Source organism: Bactrocera tryoni, chromosome 2 (genome assembly GCF_016617805.1).
Source record: "Bactrocera tryoni isolate S06 chromosome 2, CSIRO_BtryS06_freeze2, whole genome shotgun sequence".
NCBI lineage: Eukaryota > Metazoa > Arthropoda > Insecta > Diptera > Tephritidae > Bactrocera > Bactrocera tryoni.
Window position 1 is genome coordinate 37929053 of NC_052500.1, and position 15790 is coordinate 37944842.

Genomic DNA, 15790 nt, shown 5'->3' on the forward strand with positions numbered 1-15790 from the left:
AATATTATGCCTAGAATTTTGAAGCTATGAGTATTTAAAAAGGATAAGATGGGAAAATAGCAATTATATTTTCTACAAATATAAAATGGGGTTTGCTTAATGAAATTTTTACATTAGAAATTTCGGACCACTTCGTCACCTGAAATACAACATAACGTAACATCACTTTTCGTAGGTTTAAAGAAGAAGCAAAAACCCGTATAAAAAGAAAATTACTTGAGATATTAAAACGAAATATTCAAATCTGAATTAACATGAAACTATAAGTATATTTTATGTAAAGCATAAAGAAAAATAAAACAAATTTATTGCAGGTGTCTTACTGAATTCCTAAAAATTGGTACATGCGCTGCCGCAAAAGAGGCCTAAGATCGATCGAAAGAGATACAGTCATCTCTTTGCCTTCAGTAAGTCTAGCCTCTCCCTGAATTTGGGGTTTTTAACGGGTCATAGCATTATTGGCGTCCACGCAATAAGGCGGGAGTCCTACCAAACGCCATCTGCAGAAGCTATGTGGAAAAAGATGAAGTGGAAACAACTCAACATTTCCGTCTTGGCTGTCCGCGTTTTGGAGGTCAAAGTTTAAACATTGGCGCGAAAGGAAATTAAACGCTTGTGCAAATTTGTATTGACTACTAACCGTTTTGCTAATTTAAAGTTCAAACACAGGAGTTCTTCTTTTCTATGGCCTCACAAAGGACTATCACGTGCGGTCTTTGATTGATTTAATTTAACCTAACCCAACCAAAGCACATTGAACATAACCAATAAAAATAAACAATAAATCAAGACTAACTTCGTGATAAAAAAAAGGTGCGTGGAGTCCCTACGCGCGGATGAAGTTATACTTCTTAGTGATATTCCAAGAAATGCATATCATTTTATATGAAAGAAAACTAGAAAAGTTAAATTCACATTTTATAAATTTATTATGCGCATAAAATGAATAATAAAGCAAAGTCTAAATGAAGGTACTTTGACTAGAAAAGTAGTTCTGTCTCTTCGTTGCGGAAGAGAATATGCAGCGTAATCATCTCTCTTTTGTAATCCATCAACACGCGTTGAAGGCCCAGCAGTTATCGGTGAATTGACGACCGTTGATTCATCAGTTTTTATAGATGCTCCGCAGAGATTGATGGAACAGCAAACGTTGAATCTTTTTTACGCGCTCTCTGATGTTCCGCAGCTGTTTTGCTCTTCTTCGTTTGACTGCCAGCTATCATTTCCAATTTCTCCTTTTCCCGCTCTGCTTTCTTTCTTGTTCGGTATTCACGATAATATTGTGCTGTTTTCCCCGAGCATGCCTTTGCCAACAAGTCGTCTTTTCGCGACGATGGCAAAAGCCAAAAATCATAAATTGCACAACTTTCTAGTGCTTCTCGCAAAAATCTGCGTCGATATGTATTCACGATCATACGTATACATACATACATATGGATTTACGCATGTTTGTAGGCGAAGCTGCTACAGCGGTAAGGGGTGACAATCGGCGGCCATTACTTTACTTATGCCATAGAACTTCTATTGCTACGAATATGAAAATGACAACGAAATAATGCAAATATGCATATTTCTAAAGGTCATTAATTTCTTTGAAGAAATGAATGATCCTGAAAAGTATAGTCTTAACTTTTCAACGGCCAACGCAGAGCGTTTCAACCAAAAATAATTCATTCATTAAAATCACCACTCAGAAGTCGTTTTATCCGTTGTTAGCGAACGATTTTCGAAGAAATCATTCTAATATGCCACAAGACAAAATTAGAAATGAACTTCTTAAACCTCACGCTGTCAGATAAAACGACATACCTCGTCATCGCGTGTCGATTTCCAAAAAATGTAAATGAAGACTAACTACAGAAATAATCCTGTAAAGCATAGCCTTAGTTTTTCAACGGCCAACGCAGGGTATTACAATAAAAGGGCATATAAAATAGTTGAGAATTCGCAGAAATGAAAGACAAACTAAAGAAAAAGGAGTATAACTTCAATAATGAACAAGCATACAAACATACATATGCGCAGCAGCAGCAAGGAAAGAGGTAACAATCGGCGATCCATTGTATATTTCTTTCATGCATAACCAAAACAATATTTAGGACAACGCAATTCAAGTGTCAATGGTGGTGTTGGTGGTAAGCGCTTCAAAAGTGACGACGAGCACGTAGGTTTGAATCCCAACAGAATTTATTTTAAATTGAATATGTCACCAACCAAAAATTGAAACATTGTTTTACAAAAACAACAGCATAAGCATGGCAACATTGTGTTGTTGGTAGAAAAGCCGAGCTGTGCCGAAAGAAACGAACAAGCGATCGCCGATTGTCACCGCTTCGCTTGCTGCTCGAACATCTTCGCAGAAAAGGTTGCGTAGATTCATATTGAGCAAGGTTGCGCAACCTGAATCTATCGCAACCTTTTCCGAACTCGTATAAGAAGTATAACTTCAAAAAAGGATAAAGATCCTTTTTTTCACAAATATATTTCTGGGAAGAATAAGAAGTCATATTTTTGGACTACTATATAATAATTGCGGCATAAATTTTCATTGGTATGATTTTATACTATTTATTTTTATCACTTTTTCATTTTTTTATTTATCACTTATCAATATACTTATTACATGTGCGCGCATTGACTTGCATGTTCATACATTCATATATACTTATATGTACATATATTTGCATACATTGCCAAACAAATAATGCACAAGCATACAAACATACATATGCGTACACATATGAATATGTCACCAACAATCGGCGATCCATTGTATATTTCTTTCATGCATAACCAAACCATAACTAGGACAACGCAATACAAGTGTCAATGGTGGTCGAGGTGGTAAGCGCTTCAGAAGTGACGACGAGCACGTAGGTACGTAGGTTCGAATCTCAACAGAATTTATTGTTAATTGAATATGTCAGCAACCAAAAATTGAAACATTGTTCTACAAAAACAACAACAGCATAAGCATGGCAACATTGTGTTGTTGGTAGAAAAGCCGAGCTGTGCCGAAAGAAACGAACAAACGATCGCCGATTGTCACCGCTTCGCTTGCTGCTCGAACATCTTCGCAGACAAGGTTGCGTAGATTCATATTGAGCAAGATTGCGTAGATTCATATTGAGCAAGGTTGCGCAACCTGAATCTATCGCAACCTTTTCCGAACTCGTATAAGAAGTATAACTTCAAAATGTTAAAAACTTGGGTATTTCTGATCGCAGAAGCTTTAAATTTGTGACACATAAGTATGTAATATGATGTGGTGAATCGCAATCAATAAAAAACTCAATTTAGAATTTTTTGACGTTACGTTATTTTGCATTTTAGATGACGATTTATTGACATCATTTATGCCAGGTTTCACAGTCCAAACTTAAGTAGTGCCCATATAAAATTGCATTGTTGAGGACTAATAGCAGAAACAGCGAAATACGCTCCTCCCTTCCTCAGTTGCCGCCCGTAGAATGCAAAACAGGAATAATGGGATGCCCAACTTATTCCAGTGTGAGAGCGCCTCAAAATAAGCGTTTTGTATAACATTTTCCATTATGGCCAGATCGAACAAAATAAGAATTTTTGGGCATTTTAAATTAAAATACCCAACATTTATTACGATGGCAAATTATTATATATTGGACTTTTAATATATAGCGAAACTACTTAATTCCTTTTTTATGATTTTATGGTACATTAAAACAACTGACTTTCGATCTTTCAATACTTAATAAGGTGAATTCAGCCTGTTAGTCTCAATTAATAAATGTTTTTAATCATTTGTAATAAAAATTAATTCTATTATGCATCAAATTACAAATTGCTTCATGAAATATATTTAAATTTCGCAATTTCTTTGATTTTCATTGTTTTAAATGTTTATTAGCGATCTTGAACGGCGGCAACAAATTCCTCCGTTCACTTATATTTTTGGTATAATTTCAATCTGGCCGTTCCAGTCATTCCAATTGCGAAACGACAAAACCTACCCAATCCAGTCAACTGTCAAAGTTCGGTAGGTGAGCGGTTCTCACATTTCCAGTGACAGGAGAATTGGGGATCTCTTTATCTCTGATGCAAAATGTGTCAAAAGTTGAGCCCGTAGAAATCAGCCATTTTTGTTTGTTTTCATTTGAACAATGTTGATTGCTCAATACGCATATAAAGTTTTGTACACATCTAAGTTTTCAATTACAATTTTTCATAATACATATAAAATATCAAAACTGGAAACAAACTATTAAAAATAGTTTATATATTTATAAATAATAGCATTCGATTCAGATTTTTAGTTAGTTTAAGAAAATGTCAAACATATTGAAGACAATTTTTATAATTATTACAGTATATCGAAAGTGGTAACACTGTGTTGTGAGAGAACAATTAGCTAACATGTTTCTACGGGAAAATCCAAATACCGTGGAAATCTACGGTAAAACAGGAGGTAGAAGCGGTGTTGGCTGATTATTTACATTGGTAAGTGTCAGCTGATTCGGACCACGGTTTTGCGGCCACGCTGTTTGCCCTCTAAGTTCTCTTTTGCGTTTCACAGTCAATGCTTAATTTCTAAAAAATTTTATTATGATATATGGCGACATATGTTTTACAAATGTCAGCCATAAAAATATGTTTGAAATATTTAAATTATGACGGACAATACATAATTTTGCGAGGAAAGTTATATCGAAAATGGATGAAAACAACAAAAGAAACTCGAATTTCACCGCTAGCGAGTCAAAGCACCTATTGGAAGTGGCGGAATCCAATCCGATTCCATATTTTCTCACAAATAATTATTTCTTATTATTCTTCTTTTCACAAATAACTGAAAATTCAGAACAAAAATCCGCTGTTACTGAAGCAATGCTTAAGTCTCCCATTTTCAGTACTTAACATAACTTAAGTATGAACTGTAAAACACTATTTTCCTGTTTTATCCTAAGCACAACTTAAGTATGGACTCTGAAATCGGACATTAGAATTTTGAAAAATGTATGTTTAACTTGCCTTAAGTTTTATAATTTTTGTAAAGATCACTGCGTCATCTGCGCAGATAAAGTGTTTGTGGCAGGAATAATGGGATGCCCAACTTATTCCAGTGTGAGAGCGCCTCAAAATAAGCGTTTTTTATAACATTTTCCATTATGGCCAGATCGAACAAAATAACAATTTTTGGGCATTTATTAACCCAATACCCAACATTTAGTACGAATATAAATTACTAAATAGTGGTTATTTATTATATGGAGAAACTATTTAAATCTTTTTAAAGAATATTATAACAACTGACTTTTGTCCTTTCAATACCCAATAATAGGATTTAAGGTTGTTAGCTCTCAATTATTAAAAGTTTTTAATAATTTTCAATTGAAAATAATACTATGATGTTTCAAATTACAAAACATTTCATCAAATACCTTTAAATTTCACAAATTTATTTAATTTTCATTGTTTTGCATTTTTGATAAGAGGTCTTGAACGATGCAGCAAATCCCTCCGTTTATACATTTTTTTGGTAAGATTTCGATCTGACCATCGCTCGTTTCCAATTGCTAAACGTCAAAACCTCCCCAATCCAGTCAACTGTCAAAGTTTAGGTGGTTTTGACGTTTAGCAATTGTTCTCTCACTTCCAGTGAGAGAGGAGTTAGGCATCCCATTATTCCTGGTTTGTGGGTTAGTGCTAATCAGAGATAAAAAGATGTCCAACTCTCCTGTCACTTGAAATGAGAGAACGGCTAATTGGAATGACTGGAACGGCCAGATTGAAATCATACCAAAAATATAGGTGAACAGAGGGATTTGTTGCCGTCGGTCAAGATCGCTAATAAAAAATGCAAAAGAATGAAAATAAAAAAATGCGAAATTTAAATATATTTCATGAAACGTTTTGCAATTTGATGCATAGTAGAAGTAATTTTCAATTACAAATGATTAAAAACATTTATTAATTGAGAACTAATTCAACTTCAACTTATTAATACAACTTATTAAGTATTGAAAGATCGAAAATCAGTTGTAATATACCATAAAATCATAAAAAGGGATTTAAGTAGTTTCGCCATATATTAAAAGTCCAATATATAATAATTTGCAATCTGGCTTTGTTCGATCTGGCCACAACGGAAAATGCTATAAAAAACTCTTATTTTGAGGCGCTCTCTCACTGGAATAAGTTGAGCATCCCATTATCCCTGGTGCTAATTATGGAGCTGACTTTATTAAACGTAATAATAAAGAGAGTTGCCAAGAGTGGTGAACCCTGAGGGATACCATTGTTCAACTTGTTAGACTGTAATTGGCATTTATTGGCACAAACGATAAATTTTCGATGGCATAAGAGATATTTTACAATGGTAAAACTTTTTTCTAATTTTTCAGTGCTTGAGTTTACTGAGTACCAAATGTGCTCCAACCCTGTCGAAACCCTTTTCCAAATCTAGGCTCTGAATTGAAACGTGGTTACGGGATGCCAAATTAATGGAAATTGTAACAGGGGGTCTATTACTCCTAATCCTTTTTGAAAACCGAATTGATGCGGACTTATAAGTCGATTTACTGTTGCATACCACATTACCAGGTAAATAAGTTTTGTTGTTCGGTAAGAGAGGGCATTGCTACTTTGTTTTGTTGGTACACTCTTCATGTGAACGTATGTAATGTATCATTTCAATCTATCGATTTTATTTTTTGCTTACAATCTATTTATTGTCACCGTGTCACAGTATTTTTTTACAATGGAAAAAATTTAATATCGAGCAGTGCTAAGTACTTATTTTTGGAAGGTGTAGCACCAAAAGAAATTCACGAACGAATGTCAAAATGTATAATGATCGTTCACCTACAATTAAAACATTAGAAAGATGGGTTGCTGAATTTAAACGTGATTGTACAAGCCTTGAAGACGATTCAAAACTTGTACAATCACCAGATACAATAGCCAAAATACAGGATATGGTTTTGAAAGATCGTCGATTGACTGAGAGAGATTTAGTAGAGGCTGTACAAATCTCATTAGACATTGTGAGCCATATTTTATGTTAAATTTTGGGTTTTAAAAAGGATTACTTGCAAACTGACAATGGCTAAATTAAAGTTCGAATTGTTGGAGCATCCACCGTATTCACCAGATTTGGCTCCGAGAGAATTCCATTCGTTTCTGGAACTCAAAAAAATTATGCGTGGCAAGCGTTTTTCATCAAATGAAGATGTCACAACGGCTGTTGAAGCGTATTTTGCAGACCTTTCGGATTCTCACTTCAGGAATGGGATCCACACATTGGAGGATCGTTGAAGCAGCTGTATTAATGTTCAGGAAGATTATATTGAATAAAAATTGTATTTTGAATAATAAAATTCTGTTTTTTTATCAAACGACAAAAATTATTTAACAACTGAGGAAATGAATTTTTCTTATGTCAGGGCCAACCTGTTATCACCAAGAGAGTGTCCCCCTGTGGGCATATCTCTTGTAATTTAAACACTCTTTAACACGAGCTTTAAATGAGACTTCTTGTGGTTAGAATGCACTTACAAAAACGAAAGTGTCAGAGAATAGCAAAAATCACTAACAGCACAAAAACACAACCCTTCGCTTTGAGTATCAGTCGATAACTGTTTCGCAGAATTAAATCTGACCAATAAAATTTGAACTCAAACAATTTTAATCGTGTTTATAGAATAAAATCAGGATACCGAATTAAAGAATGCAACTTCTTTGCATCAAATTCTGTTGCCCACATTAAAGCGTAAGAAAAGTTAAACAAAGAATGAATATGTAAAATAAAAGCAGACTCAATTTGGAATTCAACCAAAAAGGTAGTGTGTAATTTTATTAATTGGCGCTCGAGTAGGAATTTAAAATTGAATATTGTGCTAAAAAGTAACCTTGCAATAAATAAGGAGTCATAAGTAATAAGGACACTAATAGCCTTGACAGACGGCAGCGTTAATCCGGATTAACTGCGCACTTAATCAGATCCAAATTTGTAGATGACAGAAGGCAGCTATGCGAGTTTGAAACTCTCATAAACAGCTCATTGTCCTTTTTATAATATTTTCAATGAAAATTGATAGAAGATAAACATTACGGTTGTTAGCCGACCAATTTTTACCAAACCATTTTTTATTACAAAAGCATATCAACACATTATTTTTAAAACTGCATCATAACATAGAAGTTTTATTGATATTATATTGAGAACTTGATAAACAGCTGTCAGGGTTGCTTGTATTTCATTCACAATAGATGAAAATTGGCCATTTTTAACAATGTTGCCAACGAAAATCTCACAAACTCCATAAAATTTTGAGAGTTATTTTTGGATTCAGCAACGGAGTTAGCTGTGGTAACTCCTGAATTAATCCCGAAAAATGCAATTAATCTGGTTTAACGCTGCCGTCTTTCAATGCTATAAGGCAACTAGAAAGTTTCTTAGGAATGATAGGTTATTATAGGAAAACAAATATGTACACATCATAAAGCCATTAACAAAGTATTTAGTAGAAGAAATTGGAAGGGTTTCTCAAAATCGTCGAAAAGGGTTATAATCGAATTAGATGAAGAAACATTAAACGCAGTAAGCAAACTTAAGAAGGAATTAATTCAACATGTAGAATTGGAGAGAACATAAACGAATGAGAAAAAACAAATCGAATTTTTTATGACACTCGATTGGACGGCTAACAGATCCGAAAAACACCGAGTAGGGCATTTACCATTTTCTAACATATTCGATATTATTGAGCAGATATTCCTAAAAAACGACTGTTTAATTTAAAATGGAAGAAATTAAACAGAAAATAAAAATGTCATGTCACATAGTAGGTCTGATACCTTTTTCTAATACAAACGAATTTTTAAGAAGAAAATTTGAAGACATTAAATTTTTTTACACGGATGTGGCATTGAAAAAATACGTAATATTAGGCAAAAAAGGGATTTTCTTACATTTTTAATAATTTTTGCTTATTTTGGCGTTACAAAGTTAAGAAGTGCAAAATGTGTGTATACAGTTATTGGATCATTCCTTTCAAGTTTGGCCTTTTGGCTTATGTAATATTTATTGATATGTATGATTGCATTCGAAGTAATATTTATAATAATTTTGGATTTAAATATTTTATAGTTTTACAATATATTTTCGCGATGAGTTATCTCATTTCTTGATTTATTTGAATGAGTGCGAATAAGAAAACATAATTGTCAATAGTGACAAAAGAAAATCGGATGAATTTTATGCGATTTTTTAACAATAATTTGCAAATAATTACTTCATTTGTTTTTATAGCATTGGAAATAAGAACAGAATTTGAAATAGCAGCAGCAGCAGCAGTATTATCAGAAGCTGCAAATATAAATTGTTAAGTAAGTATGTATGTGCTACATATGGTACACATGCGAGAGCTGTAGCACAAGCAAATTTCAATTAGCTCTGCTCTACTACCACTCCCAATTTTTTGCTCCCGCTACGCCAAATCAGAGCACAGCACTTCACTTTTGGCTTTTGCAACAGCTATAACTTTTTACCTAACAAAATTTCGACCAGAGCAGAGCACATACTTTTACATTGATCTGCTATGGCTCCCGTAAAAGTGAGAGCGGTAGCTAATTATAACATAGCAATAGTTCTACAAATTTTGCTGCTACGGAGTAGCAAATGAAAACCCTGGTTTTGTATTTTAAATGATCAGACAATATTAATATTTTCTTTCAGTAATTATTATAATTTTTATTTAATTAATCTTTCTTTCTTTTTCTTTTAAATATTACGAGTTCTATTTAATTATTCTTTATTTTCAGATATTAATAATTTTTTTATTAAATATGTTTTTATATACATATAAATATTTAGGTAAAACTATAAATTTGTTAATAATAATTATTGTAATAATACAATAAGAAATAATTCTGTAAAAATTGTATATTAATGAAGAATAAATAAAAAAATTTAAATTTAAAATGTTTGTTTAGAATTCTAATATGAAACCATGCATCAGCTGTCGATTGGGGATATTAGAGCAGCTCAGATATACTTTTTTTATTTGACACTATTATATGAGCGCAACAGAGATCTATGATCACACGTATACGTATGTATGGCAGGCAGTTTTTTCAGTTTTGAGAGTTTGAAAACCTAGTGTTTCACTATAGTCACAAAAAAGAGAGAAAACACATTTTCCTCTACAAAGCATCTTTTTCGAGATATCGTGATCTTTAGACCGCAGGAAAGTCGTATTTTCGACTATATGCACACATTTCCACACCACCTCTGAGGTAGTGTACACGGCGCATTTTTTAACGTGGTTTCCCCAGTAGGCATGCTCCACAATATATTTTGATCTAAAGAAGAAATATTTTTTATTTAAATTAAATGAAAATTTTAACAGCTAGAAAATTACTTCTTCATTTATCATCAAGTTCTTCATCGTCACTCGTTTCTTCCTCTTGCTCGATTTGTGTCGACTGCTCCAAGAAGAGAGATCTATCAGTTATATCCTCATCAATTTCGAAACAATCTACATATGTTGCATTTGATTCAATGTTCGTGCAAGATTGGCCTTGACAATTGCTACATACCGTTGAACAATACAATCCAACTTTTTTGCACCCGCAATTCTTTGTGCAGCATTTTTTGCAATTACAAAAAACTGTATTGAGTAATTTTTCTGGAGCAGGGGGCAGTAAAGTCTCAATTCGCTCCAAACTTTTATTCATACCTTTTCAGCCCCAATCTTCAGGATTTAGATTATTGCCTAGCCACATTTGCACACACGAAGCAAGTGTTGATAAGCAGAAGCAAATGTTGGAGGGAGACAAGATAACTGCACTTTCTTATTGTTTCTGTGTTTTTCAGGAAACTCAAATATCGATACTTGTCTATCGATTTAATTTTTTTTGAGCTCCATAAATAGCAAGGAGAACACGAATTCCATTAGTGAGGATAACATCTGCTGACGAGTTATAGCAGAAGCAGGCAATTTCGTTCCTCCCTTCCTCAGTTGCCGACCGTAGCGAGCAAAATGTGAAGATACTGAGCTTTTTTCATTTCAGCCTTCAAAACCACAGAACAAACAATATTTCTTGAAACAAAAAGACGATATACATACATATTACCTCGTGCTCTAGTACGAGGAGGACTAACCCCTGATGTGGTAGCTAACTCGGCCTCACGTTGTATTTTAGCTGCAGCGCTTCTGCTCTTTCGGGTGTATGCTTTACGGCACTGCTTATGTATCGGTACAGATGTTTTGTCCTTCAAATATTCATCGATCCCACGATCAACAACCACAATTTCATTTTCAGTCAAAGATTCATTGCAAATAAAGCAAACTTCTGACATTTTTACAAAATTTTGTAACGGCACGGTTACTACGAAAAACCATTCAAAACTGACTGCATTTACTAAAGCTATGTTCTTCGGGAAGGGCAGTGTTCAAAATTGAACATGTTCATTGTTTCAAAAAGGCGGAATGTACCAATACGCTCATATTTAGAAATTTTTATATTCTTTACAAATGTTAAATAAGATAAGAAATATTCTAGTTATTGTAATAAATTATACAGTCCACATAAATTAGATAAGGCAGAGACAATACAAAACATAAGTACATAAATAAACACATAAAAATATATGCATTTATATGCAACATACATACATAAGTATATGTATGAGGCACGCATGCATTAATATGTAATACGCATACACTCAAGAAATATAAGAAACATATGTACATATTTACTTAGGTTTGGGCAATTGATTACAAATGACATGCAGTGCTGCCAATTTGAATTTTTTCCCGTCAAAACTGGCTTTTTTCGAAGGCTAACTGCTGGAAAAATTTGAGAATTGGGGGGAATTGGGAAAAGCGGGAATTCTGGCTTTTTTAGAAATTCAGTGGGCTTTTTCTGACTTTTTTTTGTGTTGTTAACACTTAAGTACAAAAAATATGAAAAAGTGGCAGCTTTACGATAGTCACTTACAAACAAACCAGAAAATGTGGTGGCGGATCGATTGTTTTTCTCGATATACGCGAATGTAATCTCTATTTAGTGGTTCCATCTCTATTTAAAAAGGGCGCGTAAATTCTATCTGCTAAACTTTAAAGATTCTGGTGGAAACCGCAGATTTTTTGAGTTGGCAACTGTGGCCATTCAAATATTGTGTTTACCCTGGTCAAACGCGGAGATAGAAAGGGTTTTTAGCCAGGTTAACCTAATTAAATCAAAATTACGAAATTCAATAGTCCTAGCCACGACTAACAGCATTCTAAGCATAAGGTAAAGTGTTATTTCAAGAAAAAGATATATTCTATTCATTTTTATTTTAATATACAGAAATGGATTTCGAAGGATGGGAAAATGCTGCGTCGACTATGAAGTGCCTGTAAAATATCTGCAGATGATAGGCACGAATATGTCATACGAAAATGAGACAGACCAAGACGATATAGATAAATTAATGGAAATCTTCTAAACAAAAATGAACTTAATAAATTGTTATTTTTTTTAGACATTTTTTCTTATTTTTGATACATTTGTTTTTAGATTTTTTTTTGGATTTTTTTAATAATTTTTTTAGCTTTTTTCTCCATTCTTCCCGTCAAAAACAGCTTTTTTTCCTGGTGAAAAGTTGGCAGCACTGATGACATGTGCACTTGAAAGTCTATTACTACACGCGTCAACTTTTGTTGCTAATTCTCGGGCGATTCTCTTTTGCTGTCTCCCATTACATTCACACGAGCAACTTGTGTTGCGCAACTCTGTTCGAGTTTTTTTCTCATTCTCTTTCACTTTACTTTAACCAGAGAACGTATAATATAGAGAAGGTTCAACTACGGACAAGCGTGTGAACCAGGAATAAAGGGATGTCAAACTTATTCCAGTGTGAGAGCGCCTCAAAATTAGCGTTTTTTATAACATTTTCCATTATTGTCAGATTGAACGAAATAACAATTTTTGGGTATTTATCAACCCAATACCCAACATTTAGTACGAATAAAAATTACTAAATAGTGGTTATTTATTATACGAAGAAACTAATTAAATCTTTTTAAAGAATATTATAACAACTGACTTTTGTCCTTTCAGTACCCAATAATAGGATTTAAGCTTGTTAGCTCTCAATCATTAAATGTTTTTAATCATTTTCCATTGAAAATAAAACTATGATGCTTCAAATTACAAAACGTTTCATCAAATATCTTTAAATTTCACAAATTTATTTAACTTTCATTGTTTAACATTTTTTATAAGTGGTCTTGAACGATGCAACAAATCCCTCCGTTTACACATTTTTTTTGGTAAGATTTCAATCTGGCCTTCGCTCGTTTCCAATTGATAAACGTCAAAACCTACTGAACTCGATTAGCTGTCAAAGTTCAGTAGGTTTTGACGTTTAGCAATTGCTCTCTCACTTCCAGTGAGAGAGGAGTTAAACATCTCTTTATCTCTGGTGTGAACTGTCAAGAGCCATGAATTTTCTATTAGTGGATTTAACCACTTTTGGCTCGGCGGGAGAAATTTTAACATAAATTTGTGAACAGAGCTGAGCATTGAATGAAAATTATGCTCAGAAATACATATATGTACATTGCTTTTACAGACGCATGTTGGCCTTTTGGCTTATATTTTTATACTTTTACATGCTATCATATCAATTGATATGAATATAATTTTGCGAATTTTTGTGAATTCATGCAAAATTGATAACATTATTATTAAATCATGCTATTTTCATGGTAATATTTGTAGTTAATGGGCAAATGAGCTACTTTTTAAACATTCCTTATCTTTGATAATATTATATAATTTCGTATGCATGTATATATGCTATATACATATATGAAAAATTATAGTAATATCCTAAAAACATAATATATTACCATAATAATATATGAAATCATACCTCTTATCATTTAAAACTTTCATACACATCTATCCTGCAGATATGTATGTATTCAAGTACAAATCAATTTCAAATCAAGATATTATCATTTATCAGTAATATAAAAAGCGCGCGCTTCTCTGTATTTACGTACACACATATGTATGTATGTACGTATGACATTCTCACACAAATAATATATGCGTACTCATGTAAAAAAAAATACAAACATTCTTCTGGAAAAACAACAATGTCTCAAAAATCATCATACATACTTACAATATGAGTACACATGTAAATATGTGCGTATGACATTCCCACACAAACAATGCATACACAACATACATACTTACATGCGTTCACATGTGGATATGTCACCCGCAAAAATTACAATTATTGCCATTACACCTCCCCGAGCATGCCTTGCCTACAAGCGTCTTTTCGCGACGATTTCAAAAGCTAAAAATCATAAATTGAATATATTTCTGAAATGTATGGGAAGGAAAAACTGACAACCTCGGAAATATAAGTATTAAAATATATTAGAATAAAATTGACAACATAGTTTATTTGTCGATTTTCAATTCAAGAAATGTTTCAAAGAAAATATTCAATTTTCCTGATTCATGTGTACAGTCAATTCCGGCTAAGTAGTACTCCGCATAAATGAAAATCAAATCCCTCCTTCATCACTCTTAACAGCCAATATTATAACTTTGCTGCATACTTAAGACAACGCCACGAAAGTGTCAATGGTGGTGTTGATGGAAAGTAGTACATGAAAAGTCACAATGTGAACGCAGGTTCGAATCTCGACGGACTTAGTCTTTAATTTTTGCATTTTAACATCGTATACTATACTAATAAATATTTTTCTTACTAATAGAAATTAAATTTATCACATAATTTACCTAATATACATATACATAATATTGCTGTGCTAAATTTAATTTCTATTAGTAAGAAAAAAATTTATTAGTATAGTATACGATGTTAAAAGGCATACATCTTCTATTCTATCTTGTGTATCTGCACATGCTCATATGAATGTATGTATACGCATGCGCGCGTTCAGAAATTCAAAGAATTCGCAGAAATGAAACAGAAACGAAAGAAATAAAGTCACACAAAAAAGTTGAGAACTCGCAAAAATGAAAGACAAACGAAAGAAAAGTAATGCGCAAGCATACATAAGCGTACTGTACTTATTGACTGCACTATTTTTGTGCAAAACCTTGGAATTTATTTATTAAAAGCACCACTCAGAAGTCGTTTTATCCGTTGTAAGTGAGCGATATTCGAAGAAACATCATTTCTAATATGCCACAAAACAAAATTAGAAATGAAGTTCATAAATCTCACGCTGTCAGATAAAACGATATACCTCGTCATCGCGGGTCGATTTCCAAACAATGAAGACTAACTACAGAAATGATGTATAGTCTTAATTTTTCAAAGGCCAACGCAGAGTATTTCAAACAAAAGTCACACAAAATAGTTGAGAATTCGCAGACATGAAAGACAAACGAAAGAAAATGAAGTATAACTTCAATAATACACAAGCATACAAACATACATATGCGCAGCAGCAAGGAAAGAAGTAACAATCCGCGATCCATTGTATATTTCTTTCATGCATAACCAAACCATAATTACGACAACGCAATGCAATTGTCAATGGAGGTGTTGGTGGTAAGCGCTTGTAAAGTTACGACGAGCACGTAGGTTCGAATCCCAACAGAATTTATTTTTAATTGAATATGTCACCAACCAAAAATTGAAACATTGTTCTACAAAAACAACAATAGCATAAGCATGGCAACATTGTGTTGTTGGTAGAGGTTGCTCATTTATGAATTTAACTCAACCTTTTCCGAACTCGTATAAGAAGTATAACTTCAAAAA

At 33.2% G+C, this 15790-nt stretch overlaps 1 long non-coding RNA gene and 2 pseudogenes across 1 annotated transcript; 1 reads left to right on the plus strand and 2 right to left on the minus strand.

Annotated features, from left to right (window-relative positions):
• Nucleotides 1-1685: 1685 nt before the first annotated feature.
• On the minus strand, nt 1686-1885 carry LOC120769838 (annotated as a pseudogene).
• A 10222-nt stretch (nt 1886-12107) lies between these two features.
• On the plus strand, nt 12108-12509 carry LOC120769667. Its single transcript, XR_005704871.1, has 2 exons — nt 12108-12279; nt 12337-12509. It is a non-coding gene; the product is annotated as an uncharacterized LOC120769667 (long non-coding RNA).
• Nucleotides 12510-15142: 2633 nt separating this feature from the next.
• Nucleotides 15143-15336, minus strand: LOC120769852 (annotated as a pseudogene).
• Nucleotides 15337-15790: the final 454 nt, after the last annotated feature.